Source organism: Triticum aestivum, chromosome 2D (assembly GCF_018294505.1).
Source record: "Triticum aestivum cultivar Chinese Spring chromosome 2D, IWGSC CS RefSeq v2.1, whole genome shotgun sequence".
Taxonomy (NCBI): domain Eukaryota; kingdom Viridiplantae; phylum Streptophyta; class Magnoliopsida; order Poales; family Poaceae; genus Triticum; species Triticum aestivum.
The window spans coordinates 641233425-641249067 of record NC_057799.1 but is presented as its reverse complement, the minus strand read 5'-3'; positions in this window follow the sequence as shown (position 1 = coordinate 641249067).

Genomic DNA, 15643 nt, shown 5'->3' with positions numbered 1-15643 from the left:
AATTACGACCTTTCTGACCAAAATGGTCATTATAGTTTAGGGTTAGGAGCCCTCCGAACAGCTTACGACTAATTGGTCTCAAATGCTCGTAGATTTATGACCATTTCTTCCAGGGTCATTGACAGAAGGTCACGAGTTGACATATTTATTGTAGTGTGAGTACATACCTTGACAAGATTTTGAAGGAGTTCAAAATGGATCAGTCAAAGAAGGAGTTGTAGCCTGTATTGTAAGTTATGAAGTTGAGTAAGACTCAAAACCCGACCACGTCAAAAGATAGAGAGAGAATGAAAGTCATTTCCTATGCCTCAGTCATAGGTTCTATAAAGTATGCCATGATGTGTACCGAACCTGTTGTGTACCTTGCCATGAGTTTGGCAAAGGGGTACAATAGTGATCCAGGAATAGATCACTGGACATCGGTCAAAATGATCCTTAGCTACCTAAGAGGACTAAGGAAATATTTCTCGGTTATGGAGGTGATAAAGAGTTTGTCGTAGAGGGTTACGTCGATGCAAGCTTTAAACACCAATTCAGATGACTATGAGTCTCAATCTGGATACATATTGAAAATGGGAGCAATTAGCTAGAGTAACTCCATGCAGAGCATTGTAGACATAGAAATTTGCAAATTACATATGACTCTGAATGAGGCAGACCCATTGACTAAACTTCTCTCACAAGCAAAACATGATCACACCTTAGTGCTCTTTGGGTGTTAATGACCTGATGATGTGATCTGGATTATTGACTCTAGAAAACCCTTTGGGTGTTGGTCACATGGCGATGTGAACTATGGGTGTTAATCACATGGCGATGTGAACTAGATTATTGACTCTAGCGCAAGTGGGAGATTGAAGAAATATGCCCTAGAGGCAATAATAAAGTTGTTATTTTAATTTCCTTATTCACGATAAAGATTTATTACTCATGCTAGAATTGTATAGATCGGAAACTTAAATACATGTGTGAATACATAAACAAATACCAGTGTCCCTAGTAAGCCTCTACTAGACTAGCTCGTTGATCAAAGATGGTTAAGGTTTCCTAACCATAGACATGTGTTGTCATTTGATAATGGGATCACATCATTAGGAGAATGATGTGATGGACAAGACCCATCCATTAGCTTAGCATATTTATCGTTCAGTTTATTGCTATTGCTTTCTTCATGTCAAATACATATTCCTTCGACTATGAGATTATGCAACTCCCGGATACCGGAGGAATGCCTTGTGTGCTATGAAATGTCACAACATAATTGGGTGATCATAAAGATGCTCTACAGGTATCTCTGAAGGTGTTTGTTGAGTTGGCATAGATCGAGATTAGGATTTGTCACTCAGAGTATCAGAGAGGTATCTCTAGGCCCTCTCGGTAATACACATCATAAGCTTGCAAGCAAATAACTAAGGAGTTAGTTACGAGGGTTATGTATTACAGAACGAGTAAAGAGACTTGCCGGTAACGAGATTGAACTAGGTATAAAGATACCGACGATCGAATCTCGGGCAAGTAACATACCGATGGACAAAGGGAATTACGTATATTGTCATAATGGTTCGACCGATAAAGATCTTCGTTGAACATGTAGGAGCCAATATGGGCATCCAGGTTCCGCTATTGGTTATTGACCGGAGAGGTGTCTCGGTCATGTCTACATAGTTCTCGAACCCGTAGGGTCCGCACGCTTAACGTTCGATGTCGATTTGGTATTATATGAGTTATGTTGTTTGGTGACCGAATGTTGTTCGGTGTCCCGGATGAGATCACGGACATGATGAGGAGCTCTGGAATGGTCCGGAGGTAAAGGTTGATATATAGGACAATGATATTTGGTCTCCGGAATGGTTTCGGAATGCACCGGAAAGTTATCGAAATACCGGAAGGGGTTCCGGAGGCACCGGGAGTGTATTGGTCCTTGTTGGGCCATGTGATGTCCACTACGCAACTTTATTCTTGTAGACTCGTGTTGGGCCTCCAAGCGCAGAGTTTTGTAGGACAATAGCAATTTTCCCTCAGGTGGATGACCTAAGGTTTATCAATCTGTGGGAGGTGTAGGATGAAGATGGTTTCTCTCAAGCAACCCTGCAACCAAATAACAAAAAGTCTCTTGTGTCCCGAACACACCAAATACAATGGTAAATTGTCTAGGTGCACTAGTTCGGTGAAGAGATGGTGAAGTGTAATATGGATAGTAAATATTGATTTATGTAATAAGAAAAATAAAAAACAGCAAGGTAACGAACGATAAAAGTGAGCACAAACGGTATTGCAATGCTTGAAAACAAGGCCTAGGGTCTGTACTTTCGCTAGTGCAATCTCTTAACAATGCTAATATAATTGCATCACATAACCATCCCTCAACGTGTGATGAAGAATCTCTCCAAAGTTCCTATCTAGCGAAGAACATAAGAATAAATTGTTTGTAGAGTATGAAACCACCTCAAAGCTATTCTTTCTGTTCGATTTATTCAAGAGTTCGTACTAAAATAACATAAATCTATTCTTTCCGTTCGATCTATCCTAGAGTTCGTATTCAAATAACACCAAAGCAAATTCATATTCATAATACTCAATCCAACACAAAGAACTTCAAAGAGTGCCCCAAGATTTCTACCAGAGAAACAAAGACAAGAACGTGAATCAACCCCTATGCATAGATTACCCCAATGTCACCTTGGGAATCAGCGAGTTGAGTATGAAAACATATATCAAGTGAATCAATACGATACCCCATTGTCACCACGAGTATTAAATTGCAAGACATATATCAAGTGTTCTCAAATCCATAAAAGTATTCAATCTGATAAAACGAAATCTCAAAGGGAAAACTCAATTCATCACAACAAGGTAGAGAGGGGGAAACACCATATGATCCGACCATATTAACAAAGCCCGCGATACATCAAGATCGTGACATCTCAAGAACACAAGAGAGAGAGAGAGAGAAATTAAACACATAGCTACTGGTACAAACCCTCATCCCCGAGGGTGGACTACTCCCTCCTCATCATGGTGGCCATAGGGATGATGAAGATGGCCACCGGTGATGATTCCCCCCTCCGGCGGAGTACCAGAATGGGGTCTAGATTGGTTTTCGGTGGCTATAGAGCCTTGCGGCGGTGGAACTTCTGATCTAGGGTCACCCCGATGGGTTTTGGAATATTTGGGAATTTATAGGGCAAAGAGGGGGTGCGGGAGGCCACCGAGGTGGGCACAACCCACTTGGGCGCGCCTGGGCCCCCAGGCGCGCCCTGGTAGGTTGTGCCCCCTCGGGGCACCCCCCCCAGGTGCTGCTCTGGCCCATTGGTGGTCTTCTGGTCCATAAAAAATCCACAAAAAAGTTTCGCGGTGTCTGGACTCCGTTTGATATTGATTTCCTGTGATGTAAAAAACATGCAAAAAGCAGCAACTGGCACTTGGCACTATGTCAATAGGTTAGTACCAAAAAGTGATATAAAATGACTATAAAATGATTATAAACATCCAAGAATGATAATATAACAGCATGGAATAATCAAAAATTATAGATACGTTGGAGACGTATCAACATCCCCAAGCTTAATTCATGCTCGTCCTCGAGTAGGTAAATGATAAAAATAGAATTTTTGATGTGGAATGCTGCCTATCATGTCATCTCATATTCTTTTCTTTATAGCATGGACATTTGGACTTTTATATGGTTCAAAGCAATTGTCTAGTTTTCACATGAGACTTAAATACTCAAGCATATGAACAAGCAACCATGTCTTTCAAAATATCAATGCTAAAATAAGTTATCCCTAGCCCATCATGCTCAATCATTAATCCATTCATGAAACACATTCGCAAATTAGCTACACCCAATGCTCAAGTACGATCATAGTGCCCCCTAGTTGGTGCTTTTATAAGAGAAGATGGAGACTCAAATTAAAAATAAAAATTGCATAAAGTAAAAGAAAGGCCCTTCGCGGAGGAAAGTAGGGATTTGTAGAGGTGACAGAGCTCAAAGCAAAAATTGAGAGATAAAAATATTTTGAGGGGCATACTTTTCCCACCAACGAAAACGACTTAGAGCTCCCAACACTTTCCATGCTAGATATATCATAGGCGGTTCCTAAACAGAAAATAAAGTTTATTCCTTTTTCCACCATACTTTCACTTTCCATGGCTAACCGTATCCACGGGTGCCCTCCATACCAACACTTTCCAAGGAATTTATTATTTGACAACATAAAGTAAATTCATTTTTCATTTTGGGACTGGCATCCCTAATACCTTTGTCTTACTCTCGTGCAACGACAAGTGAATAAACACTCATCGTGAGAATAACACATCTAGCATGGAAATTTTTGGCCACCTCACACCGCCTCGCGAGCGGTACAAGCACACAAAAGAGAAATTTATTTTGAAAATTAGAGATGGCACATACAAATTTTCTTAAAACGGCAAAAGAATACCGCATATAGGTAGGTATAGTGGACTCATGTGGCAAGAACTGGTTTAAAGGATTTTGGATGCACAAGTGGTGATCATACTTAGTGCAAAACGAAGGATAGCAAAAGACTGGGAAGCGGCCAACCAAGAAACGAATAATCTCATAAGCGAGCATTAAGCATAATTAACACCGAATAATGCACCACAAGTAGGTTGTAATTTCATTGCACAAGTATTGACTTTCGTGCTTGCATAGGGAATCACAAACCTTAACAGCAATATTCTTACTAAAGCACAATTACTCAATAACATGACTCACATATCACATCATCATATCTCAAAACTATACAAGGAACCAAGTTTATTTTGTCCAATGATCTTCATGAAATTTTTTATTGTATCCTTCTTGAATATCTATCACTTAGGGACTAATTTTCATGTGTTGCTTTTGATAAGCTCAAACAAATATAAGTGAAGATCATGAGCATAATATTTATTTATCTCAAATTAATATAAGTGAAGCAAGAGACAATTTCTTGAAAAATACTAAAGCACACCGTGCTCAAAAAGATATAAGTGAAGCACTAGAGCAAATGACAAACTACTCCAACAAGATATAAGTGAAGATCAAACGAGTAGTTAAGTAAATGGGTAGCTAATTGAGGACTCTATCTTATTTAAAACTTTCAGATCTAAGTATTTTATTAAAACAGCAAGCAAAATGAAAATAAAATGACATTTCAAGGATAGCACAACTCATGTGAAGAAGCAAAACTTAGGATCAACCGATACTAACCGATAATTGTTGATGAAGAAAGGTGGGATGCCTACCGGGGCATCCCCAAGCTTAGATGCTTGAGACTTCTTGAAATATTGTGTTGGGATGCGTTGGGCATCCCCAAGCTTGAGCTTTTGTGTCTCCTTAATTCCTTTTATATCACGGTTTCCCTAAATCTTAAAAACTTCATCCACACAAAACTCAACAAGAACTCGTGAGATAAGTTAGTATAAACCAATGCAAAAACCTTATCATTCTCTACCGTAGAAAATGACTAAAATTATTATTCAACATTGAATACTAAATGCCTCTGCATATTTAATACTCCTATCCTCAAATAGAATCATTAAACAAGCAAACATATGCAAACAATGCAAACATAACAGCAATCTGCCAAAACAGTACAGTCTGTAAAGAATGCAAGAGTATCCATACTTATTCAACTTAAAAAAATCTGAAAAATTAACAAACTATAGAAATTTTATCAGAGCTTATTATACAAAAAATTTCAACATTGTATCATATTCTGACTTTTCTAGGGAATTTTTGCAATAGCGACAAACTTTCTGTTTTGAAACAGCAACATGTAGACTTGCAAAATAAGCATGACAAAGGCTATACTTGACATTTTTATTGAAGTAAAAGATGCAAAACATTATTATAGATAACATCTAGCAAATTATAACAAAATAAAATGACGCTCCAAGCAAAACACATATCATGTGACGAATAAAAATGTAGCTCCAAGTGGGGTTACCGATAATTCTGGAGACGAAAGAGGAGATGCCTTCCGGGGCATCCCCAAGCTTAGTTGCTTGGATCTTCCTTGAATATTAACTTGGGGTGCCTTGGGCATCCCCAAGCTTAGGGTCTTGTCACTCCTTATTCTCCTCATATCGATATCTCACCGAAAACTTGAAAACTTCAATCACACAAAACTTAACGAAACTTCATGAGATAGGTTAGTATGATAAGGAGCAAACCATTTCACTTTGGTACTGTCAAAGACAATATTCATAATTGTTTCCACACAATGCCTAATGTAGCATATAATTTCCACAATTTATATTGAGCAATATAAGCCATAGAAACTAGGAAACAAGCCAACTATGCATTGAAAACAGAATCTGTCAAAAACAGAACAGTCTGTAGTAATCTGTACTCCAACCATACTTCTCAAACTCTATAAATTCTGAAAAATTAGGAAAACGTATAGAATTTGTATATCAATCATCTGTAAAAATTTCAGATCAAAATCACGTTCCAGTGAATTTTAGAAATTCCTGGAGCGTGCGCAAAAGTTTCTGTTTTTGCACAGAATCAAGTCAACTATCATCCACACTATCCCAAAGGCTTTACTTGGCACTTTATTGAAACAAAATCAATAAAACATGATTAATACAGTAGCTTAATCATGTGATCACACAAAAATAGTAGGTAAAATTGTTGGGCCGTCTCCCAACAAGCGCTTTTCTTTAATGCCTTTTTAGCTAGACATGATGATTTCAATGATGCTCATGTAGAAGATAATAATTGAAACATGAAGAGAGCATCATGAAGCATATGACTAGCACATTTAAGTCTAACCCACTTCCTATGCATAGGGATTTTGTGATAAAACAACTTATGGGAACAAAAATCAACTAGCATAAGAAGGCAAAACAAGTGCAACTTCAAAACTTTCAACATAAAGAGAGGAAACTTGATATTATTGAGATGTGTAAAAGCATATGTTCCTCTCTCGTAGTAATTTTCAGTAGCATAATGAATGAATTCAACAATATAACTATCAAATAAAGCACTCCTTTCATGATGCATATAAGCATAGAAATTTTATTACTCTCCACATAAGCAAATTTCTTCCCATCAATAGTAGTGGGAGCAAACTCAACAAAATAACTATCATGTGATTGAAAATTAAAATCATGATGACAAGTTTCATGGTTATCATTATTATTTATAGCATACATGTCATCACCATAATCATCATATATAGGAACTTTGTTGTCATAATCAATTGCAACCTCTTCCAAAATAGTGGATTCATCATTAAATAAAGTCATGACCTCTCCAAATCCACTTTCATCAATATAATCATCATAAATAGGAAGCATGCTATCATTATAACAAATTTGCACATCAAAACTTGGGGAACAAGAAATATCATCTTCATTAAACATAGCATCCTCAAGCTTATGGCTTTGCATATCACTAGCATCATGGATATTCAAAGAATTCATACTAGCAACATTGCAATCATGCTCATCATTCATGGATTTTATGCCAAACATTTTATTGAATTCTTCTTCTATCAATTGAGCACAATTTTCCTTTCCATCACTTTCACGAAAGGCATTATAAAGATGAATAATATGAGACCACCTCGATTTCATTTTTTTGGTAGTTTTCTTTTTATAAACCAAACTAGTGATAAAACAAGAAACTAAAAGATTCGATTGCAAGATCTAAAGATATACCTTCAAGCACTCACCTCTCCGGCAACGGTGCCAGAAAAGAGCTTGATGTCTACTACGCAACTTTATTCTTGTAGACTCGTGTTGGGCCTCTAAGCGCAGAGTTTTGTAGGACAGTAGCAATTTTCCCTCAAGTGGATGACCTAAGGTTTATCAGTCCGTGGGAGGTGTAGGATGAAGATGGTCTCTCTCAAGCAACCCTGCAACCAAATAACAAAAAGTCTCTTGTGTCCCCAACACACCAAATACAATGGTAAATTGTATATGTGCACTAGTTCGGCGAAGACATGGTGATAAAAGTGTAATATGGATAGTAGATAATGATTTTTGTAATAAGAACAATAAAAAACAGCAAGGTAACGAACGATAAAAGTGAGCACAAACGGTATTGCAATGCTTGAAAACAAGGCCTAGGGTCCGTACTTTCGCTAGTGCAATCTCTCAACAATGCTAATATAATTGGATCACATAACCATCCCTCAACGTGTGATGAAGAATCACTCCAAAGTTCCTATCTAGCGGAGAACATAAGAATAAATTGTTTGTAGGGTATGAAACCACCTCAAAGCTATTCTTTCCGTTCGATCTATTAAAGAGTTCGTACTAAAATAACATAAAGCTATTCTTTCCGTTCGATCTATCCTAGAGTTCGTACTAAAATAACACCAGAGCAAACTCATATTCATAATACTCAATCCAACACAAAGAACTTCAAAGAGTGCCCCAAGATTTCTACCAGAGAAACAAAGACAAGAACGTGCATCAACCCCTTTGCATAGATTACCCCAATGTCACCTCGGGAATCCGCGAGTTGAGTACGAAAACATATATCAAGTGAATCAATACGATACCCCATTGTCACCATGAGTATTCAATTGTAAGACATATATCAAGTGTTCTCAAATCCATAAAAGTATTCAATCTGATAAAATGAAATCTCAAAGGGAAAACTCAATTCATCACAACAAGATAGAGAGGGGAAAACACCATATGATCCGACTATATTAACAAAGCCCGCGATACATCAAGATCGTGGCATCTCAAGAACATAAGAGAGAGAGAGAGAGATTAAACACATAGCTACTGGTACAAACCCTCAGCCCCGAGGGTGGACTACTCCCTCCTCATCATGGTGGCCATAGGGCTGATGAAGATGGCCACCGGTGATGATTTCCCCCTCCGGCGGAGTACTGGAACGGGGTCTAGATTGGTTTTCGGTGGCTACAGAGCCTTGCAGCGGCGAAACTTCTGATCTAGGGTCACCCTGATGGGTTTTGGAATATTTGGGAATTTATAGGGCAAAGAGGGGGTGTAGGAGGCCACCGAGGTGGGCACAAACAACCTGGGCGCGCCTGGGCCCCCAGGCGCGCCCTGGTGGGTTGTGCCCCCCTCGGGGCACCCCCCGAGGTGCTGCTCTGGCCCATTGGTGGTCTTCTGGTCCATAAAAAATCCACAAAAAGTTTCGCGGTGTTTGGACTCCGTTTGATATTGATTTCCTGCGATGTAAAAAAATGCAAAAAACAGCAACTGGCACTTGGCACTATGTCAATAGGTTAGTACCAAAAAGTGATATAAAATGACTATAAAATGATTATAAAACATCGAAGAACGATAATATAATAGCATGGAACAATCAAAAATTATAGATACGTTAGAGACGTATCACCATGTAAAGGGGAACACACCAGTCCACATGGGCTTGTGCGCCCCCCTTGAGGCAGCCGCACCTAATACATGGAAAAGGGGGGCGCCACCCCCTCTTACCATATCCCGGAGAAGGGAGGAAGGAAAGAAGGGGGCGCCTCCCCCTTTCCTTCCCCCTTGTTCCATTATTTGGCAGGGGGCGCACCAAAGGGAGAAGCCCTAGGGCTGCCGCCACACCTCTTGGGGCGCCCTAGGGGCTGCCTCCTCCCCTCCCACACCTATATATATATTTGGGGAGGGGTGCCACACAAGAGACATCATATTCCACGCCGTGTGTAGGCACCCCTCCGCCTCTAGTTTACTCCTCCGCTCTAGATAGTCGCAGTGCTTAGGCGAAGCCCTGCGGGATTGCTTCACCACCACCGTCAACATGCCATTATGCTGACGGAACTCATCTACTACCTCGCCCCGCTTGCCGGATCAAGATGGCGAGGACAACACCGAGCTGAACGTGTGCAGAACTCGGAGGTGCCGTACGTTCGGTACTAAATCGGTTGGAGCATGAAGAAAGTTCGACTACATCAACCGCGTTGTGAAACGCTTCCTCTTACAGTCTATGAGGGTACGTAGACACACTCCCCCCTTGTTGCTATGCATCTCCATGGATAGATCATTGCGTGTGCGTAGAAAAAAATTGTTTTCCATGCAACGATTCCCAACAAGGATGATGAAGATGGCCTCCGGTGAGGATCTTCCCCTCCGGCAGGGTGCCAGAGAAGGCCTCCATATGAGATCGCTTTGGTACAGAGCCTTGCAGCGGCGGAGTCCAAGTTCTAGGTTATGTTTCGGGGGTTTCTCTATTTATAGGTATTTTCAAAGTTGGAATCACGCAAAAAGGTGCCATAGGGGCCCACTAGGTACCAGGGCGCGCCCACCCCTGGGCGCGCCCTGGTGGCCAGTGGGTCCCTCGTGGCTCTTCTGGTCCTCTTCGAAGCTTCGGGGGGGGGGGGTCTCTTTCCTTCCAGAATAAATCATCAAAAAGTTTCGCTACATTTGGACTTCAGTTGATATGGATTTTCTGGAAAACCAAAAACAAGCAGAAAACAACAACTCGCACTGGGCACTGGGTTAATATGTCAGTCCATAAAATCATATAAAAGTCATGTAAAAGTGCACCAAAACTATATAAAACTATTGTAAACATGGTATGGATACTTTATAAATTATAGATATGTTGGAGACATATCATTACCTCCGGACAATTCCGGAGCTCCTCATGATATCCCGGATCTCATGCGAGACTTCGAACAACATTCAGTCACCAACATCAATTATCCCAATACTACTCTAGCATCATCGAACGTTAAGCGTGCGACCCTACGGGTTCGAGAATCATGTAGACATGACCGAGACTCCTCTCCGGTCAATAACCAATAGTGGGACATGGATGCCCATATTGGTTCCCACATATTCCATGAAGATCTTTATCGGTTGAACCACGATGTCAAGGATTCAGTTAATCCCGTATGCAATTCCCTTTGTCTGGCGATATGTTACTTGCCCGATATTAGATCGTCGGTATCTCCATACCTAGTTCAATCTCATTACGGGCAAGTCTCTTTACTCGTTCCATAATACAAGATCCCATGACTAAACACATCAGTCACATGAAGCTTCTTGTGATGTTGTGTTACCGAGAGGGCCCAAAGACATCTCTCTGTCACACGATGCGACAAATCCCAGTCTCGATCCATGCAACTCAATGAGACCTTCAGAGATACCTCTAGAGCACTTTTATGATCACCCAATTACGAAGTGATGTTTGGTAGAACACAAAGTATTCTTCTGGTATCCGGGAGTGGCTTGATCTCATGGTCTAAGGAAAAGCTGCTTGGCATGAAGAAAGATGTAGCAACTAAACTAATTCATACGATGTGATGCTAAGCTTACGGTTGGGTCTGTCCATCACATCATTATCCCGTTATCAAATAAAAAGTCATGTCTATGGTTAGGAAACCTTAACCTTCTTTGATCAACGAGCTAGTCTAGTAGAGGCATACTAGGGACACGTATTTGTTTATGTATCCACACATGTATCTGAGTTTCCGTTCAATATAATTCTAGCATGAATAATGAACAATTTTCATGAACAAGGAAAACATGATAGTAACTATTTTATTATTGCCTCTATGACATATTTCCAACACATACCTATCTAGATCCAGATGGTCATAGTATCAAGCAGCGCCATGGGGGGTTTGGTCATTCCATCATAAGGAGATATTACAACAATGTTTTCCCTAAAATTCCACAGACCTTCCTGCATCAAGCGCTCGCAATCGCCAAGACAGAAAATTGCATGGTGTACAAATTATCTTCCAGCGGGCGAAACTTCACATCGTGAGCGAGATCCCAGGTTGCATGCATGTTCCTGAAGAACCATGATTGACTATATGTTTTATCGATGTGGACGCGGGCGACTACAATCCACATGGTTGCCTTTGGCGGCGCTTTCTCTTCGTCATAGATGACGTCATCCAAGGCCTCTTCATGCAGGCCAAGCTTGGCCATCATCCTCTCCAGTGGCGAAGCCAGGAAATATGTATTAGGGGGGGGGGGCAAGTGCTGCTAAAAAAAGTTAGGGGGCAAACTATAGGAAAACATATTTTTAGCACCAAAAGATTATTGATTATGTCACTGTTCACAACAAATTAGCAACAAAATCCAAATGTTAGAGGGGGGGATCTGCTGATCCCGCTTTCTCCGACACTGGTCTTCTCGACCTCTGACGCAGAACTTGATCTGGAGTCAGCCTCGGCCTTCGATCCATCTGTCGCCATGATTTGAAACACTTGCGAGAGAACAATCTAGACCGGGCATGATAAGGGGAGAACCCTAACTCCCTTCTCACCCCTGAGAGCAGACCAAGTCCGGGCGGTGATCTAGGGATCACCCCATAATCAAACCGAGTTGCTACGGTCGGAGAGGGATCGGGGGATGGAAAGTGAAGCTACTCAATGGCGGCGAGTCGCCAGCCGAGAGAAAGAAATCCTAGCAAGAGGGAAAACTAGCAGCAGTATAGTATGTTTTTTAAGCTTTTTTTTAGAGAAATGTTTTTTTCAGTATAGTATGTTTTTTTGAGAGAAATATTTTTTAAGCAATAGCAGCAGTATAGTATGTTTGTTTGTTTTTTAGTAAAAGCAAAGTATGTAAAGAATCAAATTTAGTACTCGTAATGGAAGGCCCAGCCCATGAACAACAGCACGCGGGGGTGATAAGGTGTGACGACCAAGACCTAGACCTACCTCCCATTCCTACTAGTAGAGTGCCCGTGCGTTATCACGGGCTCTTGAAATAGTTTGCAAGAGTTACATGTTAACTTTCTAAGGCCTCGCCCTGCCGTAGATCCAGACCCCCGCCACTGATTCCACCCCACCTAGGCCGCCGCCCGCCGCCGCGCCGCCCCATCGCGTTCGCCTCCGCCCTGCCCCGACCCCGCCTGCCTCCTCTCCGGCCGCCCCCGCCTCCGGTCCATCCTCCGCCCGGCCCCGCTCCGTCCGCCTCCTCTCCGGCCCTGCTCCGTCCGCCTCCTCTCCGGTCTGGCCGCCGCCCCGTTCCGTCCGACTTCGCCCCGCGTCGCATGTCGCCGCCCCGCTCCGTTCGCCTCCGCCCCACGCCGCACGTCGCCGCCCCGCTCCCCGCTCGGCCGCCGCCCGCTCCCGATGGCGCCGAAGAAGACGCCGAAGGGCAAGTCCGGTTCCTTCGGCATGAGGGCGAAGCCCTCCGGGAACTTCGGACTGGAGTTCTCCGACGCCGGGCAGCGTTGGTGGCTCGACACGTATCCCACCGCCGATGAAGCCGCGCATGCCTACGACGTGGCGGTGTGGCATGCCGGATGGCCGAAGACGAACCTAAACTTCCCGGAGGTCGAGTCCCAGGCGGTGGCGGAGTGGCTCGTGCTGTGGCTAGTGTGAGTTTGAGGTCCTCGTGCATCCTATTTAAGTCAAAGTAGAGGGAGCCGCCAGATCAGTGCAGTCCTTCTCTTGCCCCCAGTCGCCCCGACAAGCCACAAACCCTAGCCGCATGGGCTTCCATGACAAGTTGAGTCACGATGGCAAGCATGACCTCGAGGCATCCTCCTCGAGGTGAGAGCGGGCGGCGAACTTCACAATTGCTCCTCCGCGGTCGCCATGTGAGCCTCGGCCACCACGGTTGCGCCTCTACCTCCCCGTTCACCACTGCCGGTATCACTGGCAACACCGCATCTCGGCGCCATGGCCTGATGTCAACCTGATGCCAGTCTAGCATCTCAACCCCGACAGGGTGCCACTGATCACGTCTGGATTAGATCCGCTGGCGTCGTGCTGAGCTTGTGCGGAGTTGCGCTCACCCAGATTACGCGGTGGACCCTGTAACGGGATTCCTCCTGTTGCACCGCCGGTGGTCGTGAAGGAGGAAGCCGCACTTGGCCGCCCTCGAGGAAGCCAACCGACGCCATATCAAGGAGTCCGAACGCTTGGAGGAGTCATACTGGCCTGACATGGCGCGGTCGATGGGCCGATAGCGTTGTCGGCGTTGGGGCCAATGCACCACCGACGCCTCCCGTGCCAGGCGTAGAGGCCAGCGCCTCCTCCGGCTGAGGTCCAAACGTACATGTGGACGTCCAGTGTGCCCGTGTATGTGGCCGCTCCGCCTGTTTGGCTGGGCGTGACAGAGGAGTGCCAACACCTCCTGGAGTGGGAGTCACGATCAATGGCAGCGGAGCACGAGCGCATGATGCAGGTGGAATGCCAGCTAGAGCTTGACGTGGAGGCCGAGCACCGCGAGCTCGAGGAGGAGGCGGCCCTGAGGGCGGCGACGACTCAGGCATCCCAGCAGGCGAAGGCTCCGGATGCGTACCAGGAAGCCTTTCCATGGGCGCAGGCGCCAGAGTACGTCGACCTCACCAATGAGGACGACGACTTCTAGATGCACCCTAGATCCGCCGACCACCGTCTTTTTTTTGTTCTTTATTATTAATGTAAGTGGACTTTGGGGACATTTAAGTTATTAACTTTATCTACTTTAATTTTATTTTTGATTTTAACTTTCTTTTGGTCGCAAATTTGGAGATGCACCTGCTACGTTGATGCAGAAAACCACATTCTGGCTATTAACCGGTCTGTTTTCACGACCCAAATAAACAAAATCCCGACAAAACGTACGTCTGTTTGTTGTCGTGCGCGGTAGAGTTGGCCTAAGTCTTAGGCAGTTTTGGCGTTGAATCGTTGTTGTCCCTTGGATCTGGAATGGACGTTGGATATATAGGTGCATATTACACAAGGCAAGTCACCTGATCTCAGTCCACCGCAGCTACTGCTCTCATTTTCTCCCCTCACAGCCGCTCCTCTCTCACTCTCAGGCTCTCAGCCACTCATCTCCATGGCGCCCCCCCCCTTCCCCCCCAAGTCGTCTGGCCCCTCCTCTTCCCGCCACGGTGTTGACCGACCCCTCCTCTCCCCACCTCGGTAGCGAGCACTCATATATATGTGCATACACGCACTCCTATGAACGCACACACGCACATCCTATCCCTATGAGCGCCTCCGAGAGACTAAACCGGCATATCAACCTTGGAATGAGATACTTGTCATAGTATGTTTGTGCACGTACAAGTCATACATGTATCTATGCATGATTGGCTTATCCACCTTCTTGACCTCATCTCCCATGAGCATCCCATCATCATTGTTCTTGTCACACCTGTTAATGTCACACACCCAAATGAATTTATTTTTAGTAGATTCGATTGATTTAGTCCAAAATGGTGATGCAAACATAACTTCGCCCAACAATGTGGAGTTAAAGATTCCCGCAAAAAAAACTACAAATCAAAGATGTGGCCAATTGTCTCCATCCAGAACTCCTTGAGCTTATCCTTGTTAAGGCATTCGTCCAGCTCGATGTTCCTCTTGGGCATGGATGACGAGGTCTTTTGATCGATGGATGGGTACAGGGTCGAGGGAATCAATTCAGTTTTACTGGGAGGGAGAAAAACCAGCGGGGAGGAATGATGGTAGGAGGTGAGGCGGAAATAAACTATGGACGCCAGCCTACCAACTCAACAATTCAAAAATAAGCCTGTGGCAACCATGAAGAGTTCTTAGTTAAATCCCATGAGGGCATGCCATTGAACAAAATTCAAATGAACCAATTCAGCTCACCTACATAAAAGCATGCCCTCATCCATGAAGTATGTGGAGATCCGACAGAATAAGTACCAAAACAAAGTGTTACTAGTTAGATGCCCGTGCGTTGCTATGACTACAATGCAAATATGAGTTTCTAG